Source organism: Vombatus ursinus, unplaced genomic scaffold, assembly GCF_900497805.2.
Source record: "Vombatus ursinus unplaced genomic scaffold, bare-nosed wombat genome assembly UNPS02005659.1, whole genome shotgun sequence".
Classification (NCBI taxonomy): Eukaryota; Metazoa; Chordata; class Mammalia; order Diprotodontia; family Vombatidae; genus Vombatus; species Vombatus ursinus.
In genome coordinates, this window is record NW_020945437.1 from 12,276,274 (window position 1) to 12,300,447 (window position 24,174).

Sequence of the window (24,174 nt, forward strand, 5' to 3'; positions counted from 1 at the left end):
AAAAACCTTTTTCATGTATACAATTTTTAAAGAACTTTCCTCATTTTCACTTTTGAAATAAAATCCTATTAGGCTTGACTTCATTATACCTGAAAAATAAAACATTTCCATTACCAATTAGACTTGCACTATCACTGGGCATGGGAAATGTCTGATGCCGAGGTAGTAACAGCAAAGTTCTGTTCTATCCTAAAAGACTGTAACCTAAAAGGCCACTTACCTTAATATATAAAATGGGCATGATACACAGATGCTATGAAGATCTGTAAATGGGAGCTACAAAAAGTTTGTACACAAAGGGGAATGACAGAAATATCTCTGAACAAAGGACAAAATACTCAAGTCCTCAGAACACTGAAATGATGCCCTTTTTCTTCTCTCCTGACATTGCACTACTCAAGTATTTATAGTAAAGTAAGCATGACAGTAAGTTGCTTTCCATTTGTCAAAAGCAATTTTTTTGTTGTGGCTATTAAGTGGAAGCCAACCACCAGATGCCACGAGGTCTGGCAATTGATATTAAAATATTCCCTCCACCCTATTTGGGCAATAACTGATTGTCCTGGCACCATATACTCTCAAATATATCATTCAGTCCAACCCATGCCTGAAACACAAATCTCCACAATACATACAGCCTCTGCTTGTAGACCAATAACTTGGAACACATTGACAAGTATCCTTTCAACCCCTTTGATTTTTAAAGAATCAAGAGTCCCTGAATTAAAGAACGTTCGGTATGGGCAACTGAAAATATCTAAATGACACACTGAAATCACAGAGTTCCTGCTATATTTGTCAGTAAGGAAACGTGTGATATAAAGATGAAACATGGTATACTTGGTCCCAACCTACCTTGCTCCTTGGTAGTAAGCTTTCCCAGTTTAATAGGTAACACTTTAAATTGTTAAAGGTAAGGGACTTTTTGAATGCTGCCAGCAATGTGACCCAATAAAATCTTAGCTCCACAAATGTACCAGTCTTCCTGAAGCTTTTTCATCCAATACAATATGGGTAAAAATACCAAAATTAGTGAATTTTGATTTTCTCTTTTATACAGTTTTCCTAATCAGTTAGGCTAGGGCTTATAAGTAACAAAGTTCTATTTCAACAATATATCTTAAGATGTCAAATCCATTCCATGATGGAATGACACGGTGAAAACAACAGCAGTCCAACTGACAAATTTTTAGTCAAAATTTTCAGTGAAGCATGAATATTAAAATCAGGGATTCTAAAGTTAGTTTTTAAATAAAGTCACAATTTCATCTAAGATGTTCCATGAGGCTGAGGGAGAATGAGGAAAGATCAGATATTTCAAACTACAGTCAATATGCCCTAAATTAGTAGGAAAAAACACACAGCAGTTTTGAAGCATTAATTTACACAGGACACAGTCACAAAAGGAAGTTTTTCCAAGAGAACAGACATTAGTAAACAGTGGCTTTCCCCAGAAAGGCATGTTCAACTATAGAAGTATACCATAGCACACTTTAAGACAAATGACACTAGACCAAACAATCCATCACGGTTCTTTAACTCTGATGTCAACAAAATACATGCGACTATAAAGAAATAAGACTGTTTCCACAAATACCATGAAGAAAATAGTTTCATTATTTTATAGTCACATCCCACATGTTCATTAGTGAAGGCTGGAAAAATTTCAAACTGCTGTAACATATAACAGATTATGTAATACGTTGAACTATATTCTCCTCCTTTCCCCACAAACCAATGTAACAAGCAAACTTGTTTAACCCAGTTGGTGCTAGTCTTTTTCTTTCCACCAAATAGGACTTTCATAGCAAGTCAAACAGAAGTGAAGATCTTTTCTGTAAAAGAATAAATCTTTTCTGCTCAAGGAAAAGTTCCAGATAATTCAAGCCTGTTTGCATAAGGAACTGAGCCATATTGAGAGATGTGCATAAACTGCTTTAAAAAAGTACTTACTTTGAAATAATTTCCAAGTCCTTTTCACAACACACAAACATGGAAAAAATAGGCAGAATTATTACTTCTACCCACCTAGGGTGTACAAAGAGTTTTAGAAGCAAAATAATATACATAGTATTTTTCTCTTGTACTTACCATTTTTACTTACAAGAATCACTTTAGAATGAAAATGTTTCCAGACATACAGTGCAAACTTATTTCCATAAGCTTTTTCTATCACTGTATTCATTACAAATGATGCCAAGGGATCATCAAAACCTTAAACCAAAGAAAGCCCACTCATTTTGTTAAGCTGTTCTCAAAAGCATAACATTTAAAAAAAGACAACCTGTTTTTTTATCACTTGCATGTATCTGAAAGAGAGAGCTTTTAGTTTCCAAATGTTTTCTTCTAGTTATCCTATTTTGTCCAAGGATATAACCTCAGCTATATTTTTATTTATTCAGCTATTACCAAGACCTAAAGTATGCCCTTTTACTGAGTCAAAGTGATTTTGTCTTTTTTGAATAGGAGGATAAAGGGGAGAAATAGTAGAACGAAGATCAGATGGGTCTTCAGAAACCTTTAAGAGGAAAAGAAATTTCATTCCATTTCCATTGTGCTGACAAACTCTGAAAAAGAACAAAAACAGAGGATGGTTTTAATTATGTAACTGAAAACCATAGTTCTGGATACTTCACTTTCCATTATCTAATTTCTCTCCTAGGAAAACGCAAAAAAGCAAAATCACGGTCCTCAAAAGAGTCATCAAATCTGGAAGTCCCACAATTTAACCCAGAACAGTTTTCTAAAGGGGAAAATTAAATACTCCATCACTACCCTTCCCCCTTCACTCCCATGTGAACGAGTCTGCTACCATTTTCCCCGGGGTGGGAGAAAAGTTTGCTCTCCAGCTCTGGTAACGGGCATTACTGATGAAAATCTCTACCCCAACAGTCAGTCGTCCCACCAAGGTCATTCCTAATATATTAAAAAAAAAAAAATCTTACCAAATCTGCCCTCATTTGCTGATAGGCAGGAGCCCTTGGGTGTCTCAATTACACTATCTTAATCCTCCCTCCCCCCTTCCTGTTGTTGGGCCTTTTAACATCTGGCTGGCCACCGTCCAAACCTGACCAAGTAGTTCAAAGACTGCATGTAGTCTCTCTCGCTCTTTGTTTTCTTTTCCCCCTTTTTTTTCTTTTTTTAAGGGGGGGAGGGTGGAGGGATCCCGGATAAGAAAAATCCAAGGAAAGGCCTAGAAACCTCCCAAGGGGGAGGAAGGAGCAGGAGCAACGGAGATAAACATCTCACCAAGAGCCAGGGCAGAGAGGAGGCCGCTGGCGCGACAAGCCAGGGCGGAGGCGGCCCCGGGGCGGAAAAGGGACCGAGTCAGTCGCCTCTGCTTCTCCCCAGCTGGGGGAGGAGGTCTCGAGGCCCACACCCGTCCCGAGCCCCAGAATCAGCAGTGCCGGAGCCAGGCCGCTCCAGATCCTTGTAAGGAAACGAGGCCCGCCCAAGCCGGATCCCCGGGCTCGAGTGAGAAGCTCATCCCGCCCGACCGGCCGTGCCGGATCTCCATCCCGCCCCAAGCCCGGGGCCCTAAAACTCGACCTCAGCGGCAGGAAGCCCTAGGCAAGGCGCCCGGTCATCCCCCTCAGCCCTCCATCTGCCCAGAGTCTCTCCCTCAACCCCCGGCGCTCCCTTGCTCGCTCACTCGCCCCCCTGGTACTCCCAGCTCCGCGTCTGCCTCCGTGTGTGTGTGTGTGGATCTAACATGGCCGCCAAGGCCACCCGCTCCCTCAGTCAGCTCAGGGTGCGCCCCGCTGCTGCGCATGCCGGATGTGGTAGTTCCACAGGCTGCCCCGGAGCTCTCCTGGGCTAGTGCTATGGAACTACCTTTCCCAGAATGCCTCGGTCCGGAGCATGGCTATTGGGGCCTTTTGGCCAGAGGGATGATGTCATTGAAAAAAATCCCACTGCATTCATTGTGCTAAGGTCTATCCCCCTTCTGCTTGCTGCTCCTCCTGCTATTGCTGCTTGCTCTTGCTGAGCTTAGAGCCCTGGCGGGGACTGACTCCAACTCTAGGACATAGGAGCTGGGGCATCGCAGCACCATCCCATGTGTGGGTGATTCACACATTGTTTCTGTTTATGCCTGGGGTGGGGGGACAAATCCCAAACCAGGTGAGTTGAAATGATTTATTGAAATGGTTCCTACCAACTTGTGCCTTCTTCTGATCTCTTTCTTCGGGGGTAGGTGGAGTGAAGGGGTTGGGGTCTCACTGATGAGAAAAATAAAAAACCACTATGCGATGTGGGTCATCGCGAAGAAGAACTCCAGCAACCCTCCTGGAGAGGACGGGTGCCTGCGCATTCCCTAGAGTACCCACTTCCCATCCCTCTTTGGGGATGGGGGAGGGGAATTGGGGAGGATGGAGAGAAGTGCTTTTGGAAAATGAGACGAAGCCAGAGTTAGCTGCGTCTGCACCATCCTCACCAGGCAGCGCTGGCCCCTGCATGCACAGTTATCTAAGTGGGAAGGGGATGATGCGAGGCAAGAAATGAAGATAATTGATTTCAATATGACTGTGGCTGCTTTAGCACGCTTTGATTTCGACGTTGAAAGCGGCCAACTCATTTTCAAAGATGAGATTTTCTGCTGTGTGTGTGAAGTTTTGTTCTGCTTATGTGCCTGTGTGCGAACCCGTTCTGTTTCTCCCTCTCTGCTCATTTGAGGTGACAGTGTCCTTAGAGGCGAGCACTATGCCAGTCAGAAGTAGTTCACGTGTCTATGGCACTGGTCCTTTCCAAATGGTAGAGGCAGCATTTTTGTTCAATATTTTCAATTCCTCCTGACTCTGCGATGTTTCAGAGTGGTTTGGAAGACTAGTCCACAGATTTGAGTGTATATGTTTAAATCACATTGTAATAGGTTTCACGCCACTGGCAGTAAGACAGTGATAACCAGCAGTTTCCCTAGTCGCAGTTTCCAGTCAGTCACAAGTAACGGGTTTGGCATGCGGATCGATGAGGAAAGCCCTGGCTCCGCTTTAGCATGTTAGGGATCGGAATAGCTGTAAATGCTATTAACCTTAATTTGCCGTTACTTACTGGTATCGGGGACAGAGATGAGACAGTGAGTATAGTTTAGGTAAATGGACGAATGAGCCGAGTTGTTTTTTTTCCCCCTGGGTTGACCATTTAACAGGGCAAAAGATCATTTAAGTTCTGTGATATTGGCTCTTGTCTTGTAAGAATTATTATGGTGACTAGCCTAATAAATATGTTACTTTAAAATAAACTGTCTGGTTCCAGAACAGATGTGGACGATCTCATAAATTGTAAACCCTAGGAGATAACTTGAGTTGGCCCACCACACCCCTTTTTGGAATGTCAGGAGGACAAGAAATTTATACATTTTAGACTAGAATTAACTCTTAAAATTCCCCACAGTCTCACAGTGGGATCAACCTAGGGGGAAAGTCAAGCATTGCTTTTCGTTTTCTCTGAGCCACATTGGATTCATTTCACAAGATACCTCCAGGGCTGAAAGAGAGTTTGTTATATAATATTTGTGGCTCTGATGCAACAAATGGAAAATCTATTCAGATTTATGGATCTGTGTGTGTGTAGGGATTGTGGTGGGCAGGAGTGAGTACTTTTTTTTAAATTTGGAGAAGTTTTAATATTTCTAGAGTGGTACTGCCCTAATCAACCCATTATCTATTTCTCTTGTCTGTTTCTCTGTGTATTTCTCTCTCAGCTTTTGTATCCAGCTTTTCACATTTGTCTCTCCCCCTTCCATCCTCTTCACTTCTTTTTCCCTTTTCCCCACTCACCTGTTTCACCCCCTTTTCTCCTCCCTGTTTCTTCCCCTCCTTTCTTCTGTCTGTTACTGTTTTTCCCTTTTCCTCTCTTTCTTTCCTTCCTCTCTAATACTTTTTCTCCTGTATTATAAAAATATAAGATCATCAGTGTCCCTTTTGAAATTTTTGGCTCCCCAATCTGGTACTTAACTCTAAAAGAAGCTGTGGGACTGGGGCATCTAGGTGGCGCAATGGATAGAGTACCGGCCTCGAGAGTCAAGAGGACCTGAGTTCAAATTCAGCCTCAGACACATAACACTCACTAGCTGTGTGATCCTGGGCAAGTCACTTAACCCCATTGCCTACCTAAAACATAAAATAAAATAAAAAGATGAAATAAAAAAAAGAAGCTGTGGGACCCCCATGATTCTTCTGCTTCTGGCCTGTTGTCCTGTGTGACAGTATGGTCCCCTGACAGGTCCATCTCTTTGACATTCCAGAGAGCTACTATCCCAGAGAGCATTCTGTGAACAATGGCATTCTCCATCAGTCAGTGTGTTTATATTAGTCTAGACAACATGATTTTAAAACAATCACTTCATAAGTACTTACCATGTAATTTTCAAAGAATAAATATTCTTCAGAGCAGTTTCCGTCTCACATTTTTTTTTAAATCCCATTTCCCTTTTTCCTAGTGGGTGAGTGAGTGGTGGGAAGGTTTTCTCTTCCCTTCTTTCCGGTTCTCTATTGAGTTACTAAGGAATGATGCATGTATCCAAACTGCCCTTTCTTTGCAAGTATGGTGCAGGGTCTTGTAACTGCATTTTTCCTTTTGTTTCTTTCTTGAGGAAGCGAAGGACTGTGTAACTATATACAGCTATCTCAGTGAGCTATAAAAAGGAATTCTTTTACAGGACCAATTCTGTTAGCTTTGGAAACCAGGCAGCAGTTATGGTCTGAGAGCAGCTACTGCTGGTATTCCAGGTGAGTTTGGAAACTATCATCTGACTTCACAATCTTTACTGTTCTCCATAGTCTTCTTGTGTGGTCTTAGGCAAGTTACTTTAAGTACTATGAGCTTTATTTCCTCACTTATGAAATGAGCATGATACCTATGTCACAGGATTGTTGTGAGAATCAAAGGAACAAATGTAAAACACTTTGTAAACTCTTATAGTTTGTAGTTAGCTAAACTTCTGAATGGAGTTAGTGATGGCTAGTATTTAAGCACTCTAGGGTAACTAAGATAGAACTGAAGTGTATGACTTGTTCTGTATGGGTGCTATTCTAGTGACCTTGAATAATTACTGAAATATTCCCTAACCCTGTTTTTTCCATATACGAAAGGGGCATAATGATATTTCTACTTGCTTCAGCTAATCTGACATGCCAGTGTAATACCAATACCAATATAATCTGGTCCAACCTATGTTTTCTGATTTATCTCCTGTTACTGCCCTGGGTCCTAGAATTTGTTCTTCCTAAAGACTCCTTATACTTTCCAACAGTCATATCTTTGCTCATGGTATTCTATGCATCTAGAAGGTCCTTTCTTGCCATTTCCCCCAATCATACCAATTCTTTTTTTTTTAATGTTGATGCATTTTGTTTTTAGTCAGTCAATAAAGCATCCATTAAATGCCTACTATGTGACAGACTATGTTCTAAACACTGGGAATACAAAGTAAGGCAAAAGCAAGTCCCTATTTTCTAGGAGCTCAGTGTCTAATGAGTAAGATGATGCAAACAATTCTATACAGACAAGATGTATACAGAATAAATTAGAAATAATAAGAAAGAAGCATAAGAATTAAGGGGGAACTGGTAATGGCTTCCTGAAGAAGGTGAGATTTTAGCTGAGATTTGGAGAAAACCAGGTAAAGAAGGTAGAAATGAGGAGGGAAAGAATTCCAGGAATTAGGGGACTGGTGGTGAATGAAAATGCCCAGAGTTGGGAGACAGTGTCATATAAAAGGAATAGCAAGAAGGCAAAGCCAGTGTCATTGGATTGTAGGGTATGTGGGAATGGGCATTAAGGTATAGGAAGCCTGGAAATGTGAAGGTGGGCAGGTGATGAAGGGCTTTTAATGCCAAACATGATTTTATATTTGTTCTGGAGGTGACTGGGATGGTAGTGGGATCAGTACCTCATAAGCAGCTTTCAGTTACACTTTAGGAATATCACTCTGGCAGTTGAGTGGAAGATGGACTGAAATGGAGAGAGACTTATGTCAAGTAGACTAACCAGCAGGCTACTGTAGTAGAATAGGTGTGAGGTGATGAGGGCTTCCATCAGAGTGTCAAAGGAAAGAAGGGAGCATATACAAGAGATCTAAAGTAACATCAATCAAATCAACAGGCCTTGGCAACAGATTGGATAGGATGGGTGAGAGAGAGTAAACAGTCCAGGACGACACGTAGATTTAGAGCCTGGGGGACTGGGAAGATGGTGGTACCTCTGACAGTTATAGGAAAGTGAGAAAGAAGAAAGGGTTTGGCAGGGGATAATGAGTTCAGTTTTAGACATATTGCATTTGATATGACTACCGGACATCCAATTTGACACGTCCAATAAGCAACTGGAGATATGAGACTAGAGGTCAACGATGAGGCTAGGGCTGGATGAATAGATATGAGCATCATCAGCAAAGAAATAATAATTGAATACATAGGAGCTGTTGAGATCATTGGGTGAAATAGTATTGAAAGAGAAGAGAAGAGGGCCCAGGATAAAGCTCTGGGGATATTCATCATTAGAAAGTATGACCTCAGTGAAGATCTAAGCTGAAAAGAGAAGTAATATAAGTAAGAGAAGAATCAGGAGAGAGTAGTGTTCTGAAAGAAAACCTAGAGAGAAGAGAGTATCTAGGAAAAGAAGGTGATCAGCAGTGTCAAAGACTTCAGAGAAATCGAAAGGGATGAGGATTAAGAAAAGTCCATTAGATTTGGCAATTAAGAGCTCATTGGTAACTTTGGAGAGAGCAATTACAGTTGAATGATGAGGTCAGAAGCCAAACTATAGAAAATTAAGAGAGTGAGAGGGGGAGTAAGTGGGAGTACCTAATTTAGGTAGCCTTTTAAAGGAGTTTAGCCACAAAAGAGTGGAGAGATGTAAGATGATAACTAGTGGGGATGAATGACTTAAGTAAGGTTTTTGTGAGGATGAGTAAGACAAGGACATATTTGTAGGTAGTAGGGAAGCTGCCATCAGACAGGGAGAGTATGAAGATAAATGAAAAAGTAGAAATGAAAGAGAGGGGCAATCTGTTGGAGAAGATGGGATGCAATGTGATTACTTGTGCATGTAGAGGGGTTTGCCTTAGCAAGGAGAAGGGTCACCTCATTATGTGTGGCAGTGCTGAGGGCAGAGATAGTGGCAGAAAGCATCTACGAGTCATTCCTGGATATATTACTAGGAATGGGGGCAGGAATATATGCCTATAGTTTCTTTCACCAAATGAACCTCTAGTTGTAAGAAAAATAGTTAAGCTAAACCAGATGAAGTATTTACTATGTCTGACTGTATGGGAAATTTTATACCTGTAGTCCTTTACCTATGTTGAATAGAGAAAGGTGTTCCTCATCATTTCTATAGTTATTTAGCATTGGGCTTCATTTTATCATTCTTTTCATTTCTATTACTATAGTCATAAAGCATATTGTCCTGGTTCTGCTTGCTTTACTTACATGAGTTCATACCAGTCTTTCTATTTTTCTCTGAACTCATTCATCATTTCTTATGGTACAATAATATTTCATTACGTTCATATACCTAGTTTATTCAGCATTCTGCAATCAATGGATACCCACTTACTACTTTGTTTCCCTCTCACCATTTTTTCTTTGCTGTCACAAAAATGCTTTTGTGAACATTTTATATCTATATATTTATAACTCTTTTTTTTAGTCTTTGATCTCTTTGGGCCATGTGCCCAGTGGAGGCATGTCTGTATCAAAAAGTATGAACAGTTTAGTGACTTTTCTTTTCTAATTCCAACTTTTTCCCCCAAAACATATGGTCCAATTCCATAGGTCTATCAACAGTGTATTAGTGTTCCTGTCTTCCTTTAGCCAAATTGACTGTTTCTATCTTTTGTGTTTTTTGATACTTAGGTGTGAAGGAAAACATCAGAATTATTTTAATTTGCATTTATTTCTTTTATTAGTAACTTGCAGGAGTAGAGTATTTCATATAGTTGTTGTTAGTTTATAATCTTCTTGTGAAGACTAATTATTTTCTGACCTCTCATCCACTCAGGAATGGCCCTTCCCTTCAAAGCAAAGCTGATAAGCGACCTCTTTCAGAAATCCTTCCCTGATTCTCTTGGTCTCACCCAGGCTCTTCTCTTTGAACTCTTATATAACTTTATTTTGTACCACTCTATGGTACCCAACATGTATTATTTTGTAGTATTGTTACTTGGGTGCATGCATTATTTTTCCCATTGGGGAATAAAGTCCTTTAGAGACATTAAACTATTAAACCCCATAGACTAACTGAAGGGTCAGATAACTTTGGGAAAAAAAAAAGATTCATTTATCATTGTCTTTCCTTAGTTTCTTCATCTGTAAAATGAGGAAATCAAATTAGGTAATCTTTAAGAGACCTATCAGTTCTAAATGCTTATGATCCTGTTGTATAAATACGAAGTAGCCTCTGATTGGTTAAGTGGAATAAGCTAAGCAACAAACCCATTAGAAACTACCCATGAGACCAGAAAGGCTGCCCACCAGGGGAATTTTTTTTTTTGAGCCATAGCACTTCATAAAGTTCATCTGAAGGACTGTCTGTGGAAGGGGCACTTATACTGTAAAAATCACTAGTAGTTGAGAAACAGTTCTTCAAAGATAATTTAATCCAAATGGTCTAGAATGGATATGAATGAGTCTCCCATTGGCTGTATCAGAAAGGCTATTTCTGTATGAGCACTGACTACCAAACATGGGCTTCAAGGGACATTTGCAAGGACTAGTGATGACTCTATTGAGTTAGATTTTCAGCATTCCTTGAGTCTAGGAGATATCTTTTCAAGATACTACATGCCCATGAAAACTAAGAGGAAACAGACGAACCAAATGAGATTAATATAAGGTACCTATAGGTTAAGCTATCCTAGGGCCCACAGTCTCATAAATATGATGAAGATAACTGAATAAGTGAAAATGAAGTGAAGGATAACAAAGAGTGGTTTGGACAACTGTAAGTGATAGCTAGCTTCATGGTATCCAGGTCTCAGCAGCCTATGAAGTGATCTCCTGGAAGGGGGAAAGGGGACTGATGGAGGTTTTTAAAATGATACAGATAAAATAAAAGAAAATACATTGTTATTTGGTGTTAGTCTATGGGGTTAAAAAATGAGAAAGTTTTTTTTTAAAAAATCTCCTCTAAATGTAGTCTATCATTGCACTGCCTTTTTTGTTACATTTGTCTTGACATAAATGAAAGAGGATTTTGAGGGATATTGAAAAAAATTTTCCTGGGAAATTTTTTGCTTTATTTAGTATTTTTTTTCCCCACCAGTAGGCCATGTGATATAATAAAAATGGCACTAGATGGCGAATCAGAAAACTTGAACTCTCTGCCAGGCTCTGTGACTAAGTACCTCTGTGACCTTGAGCAAGTTGCTTCACCTGGTCCAGGTGCCAGCTTCCTGATTCAGCAGGAGGAAAGGTTGGATTTACCTTGAGATACATTTTTCACCTGGAATTTTAAATCTCCAAGATTCCTCCCAATTCTAAAATTCTATTCAGTAAATTGATATGTGTCTGTTTCTCTCTCTGTGTTTCTCTCTGTGTCTCTCTCTTTCTGCCTCTGTGGTGGGGAGTGGGGTGGAATGTAGAGAAAGGTAGAATGGTATAATAGTTATAGCAAGATGGGTTTGGCTTTAAGTCCTACCTTGGACACATAATGGCTGTGTGCCTTCTTCGCCTCTTAGTTCTCCAGGCAACTTTCTAAGGGAGAAAAGGTATTGTTAGTTTGTGTTGGTAGAGGAGGTCGCTCTCTGGCCCACAAGAAAATATACGTGTGTATATGATATATATTTCAGTGAAATAGCTTTTGCTTGCCATTATTTCCTTTTTAATTTCTTTCTTATTCTTCGCCAGCTCTCTCTGACTAGTTCTCTACACCATAAGCCCAGGTGATTCCTGAAAATAGCTGGTTGAAGGACCATTGATGTTGAGAAATGTATATAGCTAATTCATATTTTCCTGTGACTTTTGTGCAAATGCAATGAGATTTAATGTGACCTTTCTCTATATCAACATTTTTCATCAGCAAAGTAGGATAATGAGATTATCCTCAGGTGTACTGAATTATAGGATCATAGTTTTTTTTTTTTTTTTTAGGCAACTGGGGTTAAGTGACTTGCCCAGGGTCACACAGCTAGTAAGTGTCAAGTGTTTGGTCTGAGGTCGGATTTGAACTCAGGTCTTCCTGATTTCAGGGCCAGTGCTCTATCCACTACACCACCTAGCTGCCCCTAGGATCATAGATTTAGAGCTGGAAAGAACTTGGAGGCCATCTTGTCAAATCCCCTCATTTCACAAATGAAGAATTGAAGCCCAGAGACATTAAGTAATTTCTGCAGGCTCACACAGGTAGAAGGTGGCAGAGTCAGTATTTGAACCCAGATCATTTAATTACAAATCCAGTACTTTTTTTTGCTCTACTACCTTGCTTCCCTTCTTATAGAATCATCAAATTCAGAGCTATAACTAGAAATTTTTGTGCCCAGGGCAAGAACCACAGATCCCACTGGGGGCAAGCAGTAGGAAGATAGCCCTCCTTTGAGTCTGGAGGGTGGAGGAGTGACCCAGCCATGATTGGGAAGAGCTCACCAGTTTGCCTCACCCCTCCCTCCATCTAACTTCTTACCTAATTCTTCTTGGCTAGCTGGATGCCAAGCTCTATAGTTCATATATTTCTGAAAAATTGAAATTGCTGTCAAAACCTTGTTAATTTGGTACCTTAGGACAAAGCCCTGATTACTCCCTCCCCTATGACTCTGGAAGGGACTTTAGAGATCATTTAGTCCAACCCTCTTGTCTTATGGGTCACAGAACTCAGGATTAGAAAAGGGGGAGTGATTTAGCCAAGGTCACACTCTGAAAAAATAGGTGCTCAGATGTGTGCTAAAGTCAAATACTCCATTAGATGCTGTGTCCTATTCAGACCCCAATAATGGAACGGAGCTGCCAGCCCCTGGCAGTTTGACCTGCTAATATGTTTGGCCACCTCCTGCTGTCCAAATGGAGATATGCCCTGATGTTAGCGAATTAAAATCTATCTGCCTGCATGAATGCAGCCCTTTGCAGTAAACATTCTGAAGCTCTCCCCATTCAGTCCAGAGAGCACTGAGAAGCAGCAGAGGAAATAGTAATGAAAACACTGGTTTTTGTCAGCGGGGTATTGAGGCATCAAATTGGAAGCTTCCCCTATTGACTCTAAGATAACATAGACACTTCTCTGTTTAGCTTTTAAAACCCTTCATCACCTGCCCCCAACCTACCTTTCCAGGCTCATGGTCCATCACTCTCCCTCCTGCACTCTGTGACCTAGCCAATCTGGCCTCCTCTCTATTCCTCCATTATTCCAGCTCCTGTCTTGGTGATTTTGCACTGACTGGCTATCCCACATGCCTGGAATGCTATTCCTCCTTACGACCACCTCATAGAGTCCCTCTCTTCCTTAAAGATGCAGGTTGTGCATCTTCTGCACGATGCCTTTCCTGGTTCCCTCGACTGCTAGAGCCTTCTCTCCCAAACTACCTCGTATTGAACTACCTTGCATAGATATGTATTTATTCACTTTGTATTTATGACAGATGTAGTATATACATGTTTGTTGTTGTTGCTTAGTTGTTTCAGCTATGTCTGACTCTTCATGACCCTGTTTTGTTTTCTTGGCAAAGATAGTTTGGTTTGCCATTTCCTCCTCCAGCTCATTTTACAGATGAGAAAACTGAGGCAAACAAGGTTAAGTGACTTGCCCAGAGTCACACAGCTATACTGTTTGAGGTCAGATTTGAACTCAGGAAGATGAATCTTCCTGACACCAGACCTGGCACTTTATCCACTGTTCCACCTAGTTGCCATTATATACATATGTTTATATATATTATAGATGTGTGTGTATACATATGTGTGTGTGTGTGTGTGTACATATTTTTTTTTTCCCTCACTAGAATGTAATTAGTAGCAAATATATAGCATAGTGAAAAAGATGCTTGGAGTCAGGGAGATCTGGGTTCAAATTTTGTTTCACACACTTACTAACTGTGTCGCTGGGTCAATCACTTAATCTAGTTCAGCCTCAGTTTCCTCATCTGTAAAATCTTCATCTTTAAATATCAAAAGGGCTATCATAGGAAAGAAGAAGTGAACTTATCCTGTATTGCTCCAGAAAGCAGAGCTAAGATTAATGAGCAGATGTTACAGGGAGGTAGTTTAATGTGAGAAAGAACTTCCATACTTGTAGGTGTCCTAAAATGCAACAGGCTGCCTTCAGATATGGTAAGTTTCCCGTAGAATATAATTTACCTTAGAGAGTTGATGCAAAGATATACATACACATATATGTGTATATATGTGTGTGTGTATATCTGTATACACACATGTATGTATTTTATATGCTCCTCATGAGTTGGGCCTGTTTCATTCTTTGTACTTGTATCTCTGGTGAGTGGCATAGTGCTTGGCACATAGGAAGCATTAATAAAAGCTTGTTGATTGACTAATTGATTGACATCATCCCTGACTTTGGGAGAGGGTCTTTGTGATACTTCTCTGTTCTTAGAAAATAATAACTCTGATTAGCAGCATGAATCTTTTTTTACTCTTTGTAAAGACTGAGACGATGTTAGGACCATGGTTTATGGGCCAGTGGCAGGATAGCAGTGCTTCTTGAACTATGGGTCATGACTCCATACAGGGTTGCAGAAAATTTGGCAATAGTAAAAGGTTTCTGAACATGCAACAACCAAAAATTAATTAAAAATCAACACTTAATGAATCTGAGGTGTTTGTGGCAGTGCTTGCTCATGCTGCATGGGGCAACTTCACTGCAGCCTTGGTTCTGAACACAAAGCATGTGCACTTTGCACTGCGTATGTCCTCAGGCCATGCAGCACCTGACCTGTGAAAAGGGATTGGACAAAGTTTAAGAAGCCCTGGTGTAGAGGGAAGTACAATGGTTGGAGCAGGAGCTAGGAGTTGGAGGTGCTGGTCTTAGCTCTGCTGTCACTACCTCTGTAGCCTTGGGTAAGTCACAGGTCACTCTTGGGGTATCCTGACATAATGGACTGAATGTGGAGCCAGTAAAACTTGGGTTCAGATCTGATCTCTGACACTTACTAGCTGTGTGACTATAGGCCTAGCCACTGTACCTCTCTGAGGGTCTTTGCTCATCTGTAAAATGGGAGCAGTAATACTTGTAGCAGGTATTTCACAGGGTGGTTGTGAGGTTCAAATGAGAAAATTGATGTAAAGTTCTGGGTCAACCTGAAAGTACTATAGAAGTGTCAGAGTGAAGGAGAGCATGAATGTAAAAAGGGTAAAAAAATCAGTTCTGCTAGGTTCAAGATGAGAGAGATGTGGCTAAAAGATAGTTCACTTCACAAAAACCTGTCAGTGTGGTGGTCTGTTGGCCCCATATGAGTCAGTCAGTCAGTCAGTAAACATTTATTTAGAGCCTACTGTGTGCCTGGCACCGTGCTAAGTGCTAGGGATGAGACAAACTCTGTCCTCAAGGAAATAACAAGTCTAGTCTGAGGGACAACAAGCAACCAGCTACATACAAACAAAATATAGATGGGATAAAATGGAAATAATTAACAGAGGGAGGCACTGGCAGTGTCTATTATGGCAGCCAAGAAAGCTAATGTGATCTCAGGTTATGTTAAGAACAATGTACAGATTGATGGGGATGATGATTCCTTTGTACTCTGCTCTAATCAAAGGACATCTAGAGTACTGTGCGCAGCTCTAGGATGCCACAGACTGAAGTATGTGCAGAAAAGGGTGATGAGGACAGGGAAGGGCTTTGAGACCATGCCATCCCTTGAAAGAATGGAAAATATTTGGTCAGGAGACAATTTATGGGACATATGATTTTTGTCTTTAAACATCAAAAGGGCCACCACAGGAAAGAAGGATTGGACTTATTCTGTATTGCTCCAGAAGGCAGAGTTAGGATTAATGTCCAGAAGTTACAAGGAGATAGTTTAATATGAGAAAGAACTTCCACACTTGTAGGTTTCCAAAACTACAATGAGCTGCCTTCAAAGGCAGTAAGTTTCCCATCACTGAATGTCTTCAGGAGGGAACTGGATGACTAGGGATGTTCCAGAGGGTTTTTAATCTAGCACAGGTCCTTTTTAACTCTTTACATTCTAATTCAAAGTTGTAAAGCTAGAAATCCTAGGCAGTGGTTTTGTGATGCTCCAGGGTAGGAAAGGAAGGAAGGATACGAGAATTTATCAAGTGCCTGCTGTGTTCTAGGCACTGTTAAGTGCTTTAAAATTATTGCCTCATTTGATCCACACAATGATCCTGAGGAGGTGCTATTATTATCCCCATTACACAGATGAGGAAACTGAAGCAAACAGAGGTTATTTCACTTGTCCCTGAGTCACACAGCTAGTAAGGGTCTGAGGTCACGTTTGTACTTAGGCCTAGGACTCTCTCCTCTGCACTACCTAGCTTCCTCAGGTGTCTATAGTGAACTCCAAAGGTGTTGTGAAGTTCTTCTGAAAATTAATTTTAATTTACTTAAATGAAAAAACTAAATAAAACTCCAAATGGTCTTTTTTAGGGTGAGGAGAGTGTCATGATATCCAACGTGCAGTGTGGGGGGCTTAAATCAAATGAAATGTCAGTTCAGAGACTATCCTGATATTTCAATATAATAGTTTTAGAAAACATGTATGTCCTATTAGCATTTAAGCTAGTTTACCAGATGTCTTTTGAAAAAAACTCGTTCAGTTTGAAATCAGTTAAAGGAAATTAATCATGTAATGGTCCAGTAATCTAGGAGTTAAGTTTCCAGTAATCTCAACCATCTGGAGCACAGAAAAAAATGAAAGGGCCTTTGGGCTGCAAAGAGTTGTCATAAAGCTCATGTGCTATAGGACAAGAGGATGCTGTCTTCAGGCTGTTGTTTTTGTTGCCCAGACCGTTGGTAATAAGGTGGCTGATTTGAATCAGCTGTAGCCAGTGAAAAATGACAGTTGACAGCAGATGGGAAGGGAAAGAAGTATAAAAGTAGAGGAGACAGGGACCATTTAATGTAGGAGCAACAGTCCTAGCACCTCAAGAACCCTTGGGATTATCATCATTATTGTCATCATCATCATCATCATCATCATCATCATCATCATCATCATCTTAGAGCTTAAGGTAGTAATTGACGTACATCAGGATGTCCCTGAGTCTTCAAGAAAAGATTAAAGCATTTTCAGTATCCCTAACTTACCAGGGCAGGAAAGTGGATAATATACTTTGCATTACTTTCAAAAAACAATATAAATTTACTTTTAAAAAACATATAAAAAAGATAGAAGGCCAGTGTCTGCTCTCTGGAAGCTCATAGTATAATAGGGAGACAACCTGCACACAACTGTATAGAAACAATATATATCAGGATAAACTGGAAATAACCAACAGATGAAAAGCACTCACATTTAGAGGCAACAGGAAAGGTTTCTTGTAGAAGATGGGATTTTTTTTTAAAACCGATTTGAAGGAAGCCAGAGAATCTGGGAGGTGGAAATGAGGAGGGAGAGAATTCTAGGCATGGATGACAGTGACCATGCCCAGAGTCTGGGGATGGAGTGTTTTGTTCAAAGAACAGAAAGGCCAATGTGACTGGGTTGAAGAACGTGTGGAAGAATGAGGTGGGAAGGCCAGTGAGATGTAAGAACATTGTAAAGATAGGAGCAGGCAAGGTCATGAAATACTTTGGATGCCAAACAGGATTTTATATTTGATCCTAGAGACAATGGGGAACTACTAGAATTAATTGAATATTGTGGAGTGACATAGTAAGACCTGTGCTTTAGGAAGATGATTCTGACTGCTGAGTGGAGGATAGACTGGAATGGGGAGAGACTTGTGGCATGTAGACCAACCATCAGGATATTGCAGTAGTCTAGATGTAAGGTGATGAGGGACTGTATCATGGTGATGGCAAAATGCTTAGCACAGTGCCTGGTGCATAGTAGGCACTCTAAATATGCTTATTTCCTCCCCCTTCCCTATAGTGGCCAATGAGAGGCAGGGAAATATGTAAGAGATGTTCTGAGGGCAATAATTACTCTTTGTTACGTGGAGTTGGGGGATAATACATTTCAGAAATTTTTCCATTGGTGACAAGAGGGCTAGACTAGAAATTGGAAGACCTGGGTTTGAGTCCTGGCTCTGTCACTTACTAACCATGTGATCTTCAGTAAATTATTTTAATGCTCTGAGTTGAGTTTTCTCATCTGTAAAATTGGGATAATACTTACCTCCACAGAGCTATTGTGAGGATCCATGAGAGCATACATATAAAGTGCTTTGAAAATATTGATACACCCTATGAACATAAGCTTTCATTCCCATTATTATCATTATTAACAAGCTATTATTAGATTGAGATAAATAAAAGTGTGATTGCTGACATTTATCAAGTACTTTAAGGTATTATTAGTATTATTGTGTTCATTTTACAGATAAGGAAACTGAGCCTTACTTAGACTGGTTAAGTGATCTATTCATTTTGGAGGCAGAATTTGAACCCAGGATTCTTCTGACTTCAAGTCTGATCCAATAAATATTTATGAAGCACCTACTAGGTTCCAGGTACTATGCTGAGTGCTAGGAATAGACTTAATAAAAAAATGAAAGAAAGACAGCCCCTACCCTCAAGGAGCTTACAATCTAATGGGGGGAAACAGCACACAAAGGAGGCAGGAAAGCAAGAAAGGGAGGGATACCAGTAGGCAACCAGTGGGAGGCATCTTGTTCCGTGGCGTTGAAACTAGGCAGAGTAGCAGTAGTAGGAGATGCAAAGTGGAGGGAGCTGAGAGTCCAGTTTCTGCCCTCTATAAAGGAAGACATTGGGAGGAGTTTGGTCCTCTGTCTTCTAGCCTCCCAATCCAAGGGGAGAGGAGACTGAAGGAGGTGATGTCAGTCAAGGCTTGGGTTAGCAGCGTGGTGGTGAGAATAGAAGTGATGAGTTTATAATCTCTAAGCATTTACTAAGTATACACTGTGTGCTGAGCACTCAGGCATTGGAGATATTAAGAACAAAAATGAAACTCTTCCTGCCCACAAAGAATTTATATTCTATCTGGAGAGATTTTATGTACATATATATAAGTATATGGAAAATGTATAAAAATACATACAGAGTAATTTTGTGGGGAAGGCATTAGCATCAGAGTTGATGAGGAAAGGCTTTATTTTATGTAGAAGGTGTTACTTGAGGTGAGGCTTGGAGTGGAACAAAGGATTCTGAGAAGTCGACTGTGAGGTGGGGGTGCATTCCAGGCATAAGAGACAATCAGTGCAAATTCAAGGAGACAGGAGATGGGGAGTTGTGTGAGAGGAAGAGCAAGAAGGCCAGTCTGAGTGTAAGGAAGAATGAGGATAAGGGAATAATGCATTGCAAGGTTGGAAAGGGAAGCTGGGGCCAGATAGTAAAGACTCCAGAAGTCTAACAGAGGAGATTATAGCTGGTTCTCAAGGCAATAGAGGGCCAGTAGAGTTTGATGAATAGGGGACTATCATGGTCAGACTTATGCTTTTGGAAAATAACTCTAATGGTTGTGTGGAGGATTGATTCTCATGGGATGAGACTGGGGTCAGGAAGACCAAGTAGGAGGCTATTGTAGTAGTCTAGGTGAGAGGTGATTTGGGCATGAAGTAGGATGATGACCCTGAGAGTAAGGAGAAGGGTATGGCTGTGAAAGATGTTGTGGAGATAGAAACAAAAAGACTTGACAATCAATTTGATATGTGGGTTGAGGTAAGGTTAGAAGTTGAGGACAATGACAAGCTTGTCAACTTGAGACTAAAGAATGGTGGTATCCTTCACAGAAACAGCAAAGTTTGCAAGAGGGATGGGTTTTGGGGAAAAGAAAATGAGTTCTGTTTTGGCCATGTTTAGCTTGAGATGCCTACGGGACATCCAATTTGAAATGTGTAATAGACAATTGCAAATGTGTGACTAATGCCCAGAAGATATACTAAGGCTGAATTTATAGGTTTGGGAGTCACCTTCACAGAGATGACAGTTTTACCCTTAGTATCTAATGAGGTCAGCAACTGAGAAAGTATAGAAAGGGATAGATCCAGGATAGATCTCATGATATTGAGGTTGAACCAGCAAAAGAGAATGAGAGGGTGTGGTCAGATAAGAGGAGAATAAAGAGAACACTGTCACTAAAATCCTTAGAGGAGAAAGTATTCCGGAGGAGAGGGTGATCACCAAGTGTCAAATGGTAAGAGGTTGAATAGGATGAGGACTGAGGAGAGTCCATCAGATGTGGCAATGAAGAGGGCAGTGATAATTTTAGAAAAAATTATTTCAGCTGAGTGATTAGGCTGGAAACCAGATTGCAAAGGGTTGAGAAGTGTGAAATGAAGGGTAAGATTAAGTTAGAAGCCATATTGCAAAGGATGAGGGGAGGAAGTAGAGACAAGTATGGACAACTTTTTCTAGGAGCTTGGCTATTAAAGGGATTTGAGTTATAGGATGATAGCTGAAGTGTAGATAATAGGGGCTAGTGAATATTTGTTAAGAATAGGGGAGACTTTGTGTTTGTAGGCAGCAGAGAAGGAACTAATAGAAAGTGAGAGATTGGAGATGAGAGGTGGGATATTTGCAGAGGTGATCGGCTAAAGAAGACAGCATGGGATGGGGTCAAAGGCACATATAGAAGAGTTAGCCTTAGGTGAAGTGTTACTTCTTCATCAAGAAACTGTAGCAAAGGAGGAGAGAATGAGGGATGATGTAGAAAAGGGGAGAAAAAGGGGATGAAGGTAAGGAGTATTTTGTCAGTAAAGTATAAGGTAAGATCCTCAACTCAGCAGGCAAGGGAGGGCTTGGTGGAAAGGTTAGAGGAGAGAAGAGGTTTGGAATACCCTTGGAGAGTTGGATAGCTAATCAGTTAGGGAGGAGTGAAAAAAAAAAGCGCCTTCCTGAGAAGTGGGCCCAGTTGAGATTAGATAACATAAATTTGTAGTGGGCTTCATTGGCTCAGTTGTGTGACTTTCTTTTCCAGCTTTGTTCAACAGCATGTGAGTGGGAGTGGAGGAGGCAGATGATGGGAGTCATCCAGAGTTGGAGTTTGGCGAGGCCTGAGTATGGATAAGACAAGAAAGCAAGAGATTTAAGGCTAGATGGTGGTATAAAGTCTAATTGTTTTACTACAGAGTGTAGATTGGAAAGGGAGAAAAGTGAAGTTAATACAGGGGTTATGGCCTGCGACAGTACCTAGGGATGGAGAGATTAGAGGCTGCAGGGAGAAGAAAGAATATGTTTAGGAAGGGTAAGGCAATAGGAGAAATGGAATGATAAAGGAATTTTGGAGCTTTGTAATTGGAGCAGAAAAATACTTGTGGGTGATGTCAAAATCAAGGATGTGATCATTTTTATGTGTAACTGAAGTGAGTCTGTAGTTAATCAAAGTTGAGGAGATTAAGGAATTGAGAAATTAGGGTTTTTGATAGGACACTAACATGTATTTTGGATTTCTTAGTATTAAGAGGAGAGTTGGTTACACCCCTTAAGAGGGAGAATGACCTGAGGGCCAGTAGATAACTGCAGGTAAGATCTGAATTGTGGGATAAATTTGATTAGAGTGAATCACAAAGGATGAGAGATTGATGAGTGATGGCAGCAAAGAGAGAGTCTAGAAGTGTCAGTGGGGAGCGAGGAGTATTCCTGTTTCTCCTGAAGAACTGGTGCTGGAGTCATTAGAGAAGGTGCAGTCTGTGCTCCAAAAGATGGGCAGTGCCCAGGCAACATTATCTGGATGGTAGAGGGTGGGGGCAATGGCCAAAGGAAATCAAGGTCTGTATGAGTGCCAGAAGATGGAAGGAGAAGAAGAGGAAGAGATACTGAGTGAAGGGAATTTTGTTAATTAATGAATGGAAATTCCAGAAGATATAAAGGAAAGGGTGGGCAGAACTGGAGTGGAACTTCGGAAGGCTAGTGTTGAAGATAGGTGGCAAGTTTATTGAGTATAGGAGTGGTATTCAGACTGTGCTGAAGGAAAATCACTTTGGAAGCTCTGTGGAGAACACTCAACACAGGCAATGTTTCTCACGAGAGGAGGGAGGAGAAGCTTGGAGAAGGGGAGAAAAAGGGATACCCAAAGTCAGGGGAAGATAATAGGATCCTATGGTCCCTGAAGCTGGGGATCATTTTTCTTTCCCCTTTTCCAAGTTCCCTTTCTCTCCCAGCAGATAGGTAGAAAGTGGCTACAAAAGTAAAATCTTAGTGCAAATTATCTTGGCATATAATACATATGTAGCAGTGGAGGGGAAAGGAGTGATCTCACTTATGTGGGGAGGAGAGAGCCTCATGAAGATAATGATTTTCCTTATTTCTTTTGTACTTTCTTAGCCAGTCAGCTTTATGTTCCAGCCCCCGGGAATCATCTATGAATTGCTTAACAGTGTATTTCTTTTGTCAGGTGGATACATGGCTCACCTCCCACTGGAACATTTCAGGAATCTATATGTAATGTTATCAGTTTGTGTGCTCCTTCCACCAACATAAATAGCAACCTCTGTCTACTTTTGTGAGTCACTGTGGTTAGAAAATCAATGAACTTGGCTAGATTGGTCTCTTGATGACAGGAATACAATCCCAGAGAAGTCCACTGCTCTGGCTTATTTCTTCCAGCCCCAACTATAATCGCATCATCCCTTTCCTTTCTCTTCCCCTTTCTTTATCCTATGCCCTTTCCTTTCCCTTCTTTTCCTATATTTTCCATTCCCTTCCCATAGTCTTTTAAAAATATTATCTCATATGATTCTTAGGAAAGGTTCTATTATTATCCCCATGTTACATGTGAGGGAACTGAGGCAGATAGAAGTTAAGTGACTTGCCTAGGGTTACAAATCTAAGAAGCATCTGGGGTTGAATTTGAACTTGAGTCTTCCTGACTCCAGGTCCATTATTATACCATCTAGCTAGACTACACTGAGCTTCCTCTCACTTGAAGTATTCCATTAGAGATTTGGCAGGCCCTTACTAGAAGTAAGCAGTCATAATTAGAATTTTTGGGGCATCTATTCTAACCCCTACCTGAAGCTGGGCCCTTCTATAATGCCCCTGATGAGGGGTCATCTAGGTTCTGTTTATTAAGGGTATATTGTAGAGGAGATTCCTGTCCATTCACTCAACAGTATAAATAGAACTGAATGGACTCTGAGGACCTTTCCAAGGCTGAGGTTCTGTGATCTTAGTTACCAGCTGATGAGTTAACCCATGTGTTGGAGAGAGAATTCAACCATCTGGGAGGGAGTAGGCCAGATGACCCTGAAGAAGTTTTCAACTCTGATTCTTTGATTCTATGTTTCTCAACTTTTGGTGACCTAGGATAGGGTGTGTGTGAAGGGATGAGTATAAAGCTTCTTCTATCACTGAAGTGGATTTCAGCAGCCTCAGTTATTCTGGATCCATTTTGTAGTTTAGCAGAAAAGAGTGCTAATTTGGAATCATGGGATATAGCTTCAGACACCAACTCTGGCAGTAGCTGGACAGGTCACTTGACCTGTCTGGGCCTCAGCTTCCTCCTCTGAAAACAAGAGGTTAGACTAGATCTTTTCAATCCTTTCCTGCTTTAAAATCCTATGATCTTATAGCAGCTCTGTGTTGAAGTGGCACTGTGTCTGGAGTCAGAAAGACCTGAATTCAAACCTAGCCTTAGACACTTATTAGCTATGGGACCTTGGGCAAGTCACTTAATTGTTGTCTGCCTCAGTTTCCTCATCTATAAAATAGAGATAATAATAGCACCTACCTCACAGGGTTGTTGAGAGGCTCAAATGAAATAATATTTGTAAAAAAAATTTGACACAATGACTAGCACATAGCAGGGATTATACAAATGTTAGCTATGTTTAAAATGAATGAAGAAAGGAAAGGCTTAAAATGCCTTATTGTGTACTCATTATGCCAAAAATACTGTGCTAAATTTTGTGGATACAAATGGAAAAAGCAGGGTAATTTCTGCTTTGGAGGAACTCTCTTTAAAAAAAAAATCAGACATGATTTTGTTGGTATGGAATTCCCAGTGAGGAAACATCCTCTACCAGGGCAGATTGCTGCCTGCTCTGCAATTTAGAGTCACCTGGTACACTGAGAGGTTAAAAGGCTTCCTGAGGGGGATGAGGTCAGAACATATCAGAGGTGGAACGAGAATCCAGATGTTCC

General features: G+C 40.8%; 1 protein-coding gene across 2 annotated transcripts in view; it reads left to right on the forward strand.

Annotated features, from left to right (window-relative positions):
* Window positions 1-3,956: 3,956 nt before the first annotated feature.
* Window positions 3,957-24,174, forward strand: part of RAB30 (RAB30, member RAS oncogene family) — a 122,561-nt gene continuing 102,343 nt past the window's right edge. The window contains exons 1-2 of one of the 2 annotated variants that reach the window (XM_027848236.1): window positions 3,957-4,122; window positions 6,659-6,728. The gene's annotated coding sequence lies outside the window, so the exon portion shown is untranslated. The remainder of the gene's footprint in view (window positions 4,123-6,658; window positions 6,729-24,174) is intronic. The other variant, XM_027848235.1, reaches the window with a different exon arrangement.